The sequence below is a fragment of the Equus przewalskii genome, chromosome 14 (genome assembly GCF_037783145.1).
Source record: "Equus przewalskii isolate Varuska chromosome 14, EquPr2, whole genome shotgun sequence".
NCBI classification, from domain to species: domain Eukaryota; kingdom Metazoa; phylum Chordata; class Mammalia; order Perissodactyla; family Equidae; genus Equus; species Equus przewalskii.
The window spans coordinates 17,413,356-17,414,091 of record NC_091844.1 but is presented as its reverse complement, the minus strand read 5'-3'; the positions used below and the strand labels follow the sequence as shown (position 1 = coordinate 17,414,091).

At 51.4% G+C, this 736-nt stretch overlaps 1 non-coding gene across 1 annotated transcript; it reads left to right on the top strand.

Annotated features, from left to right (window-relative positions):
* The first annotated feature begins 248 nt into the window (after positions 1-248).
* Positions 249-383, top strand: LOC139075871 (small nucleolar RNA SNORA70). Its single transcript, XR_011526783.1, has one exon. It is a non-coding gene; the product is annotated as a small nucleolar RNA SNORA70 (small nucleolar RNA).
* The last annotated feature ends 353 nt before the right edge of the window (positions 384-736 follow it).

The following is a 736-nucleotide window of genomic DNA, read 5'->3' as shown; positions in this document are numbered from 1 at the left end:
AGAGAAAGGTGTACTCTTCACCCCGCACCAAACTCCAGACATGTGATTGACGCCATCTGAGACCATCCAGCCCCAGTCAAGCTGTCAGCTGACTGCAATCACATGAGTGACCCCAGGCTGGGCCAGCCACAACACTATGCAGCTGCACCCAGCCCAAATTGTTAACCCACAGAACTGTGAGCAAATAAAATGATTGTTGTTTTAAGCCACTAAGTTTTAGGTAGTTTGCATGCATAATAGATTGCTGTCTGCAGCCAATTAAGCCGACCATGTCCTTTTCCCCATGGAGGCCAGATGTGCAGTGGCTGCAAACAGCAGCCTCCTTGGTAGTGTATGCAGCCTGTTGCTTGTATGGGTTGCCCTAAGGGGCCTTGGAGACAGCCTTTTCCAGTAGACATTTCGTGTCAGATGCCATGCCCAGTGTAGGCTCCAAACCGGTATGCGAGGTGCCTTTGTAAAGTCCCAGGGCACAGTGGCTAGGGTCCACATTGGCCAAGTCATCATGTCCATCTGCACCAAGCTGCAGAACAAGGAGCATATGATTGAAGCCCTATGCAGGGCCGGGTTCAAGTTCCCCGGCCGCCAGAAGATCCACATCTCCAACAAGTGGGGCTTTACTAAGTTTAATGCAGATGGATTTGAAGACATGCTGGCTCACAAGTGGCTCATCCCAGATGGCTGTGGAGTTAAATACATCACTAATCGTGGCCCCCTGGACAAATGGCGAGCCCTGCAC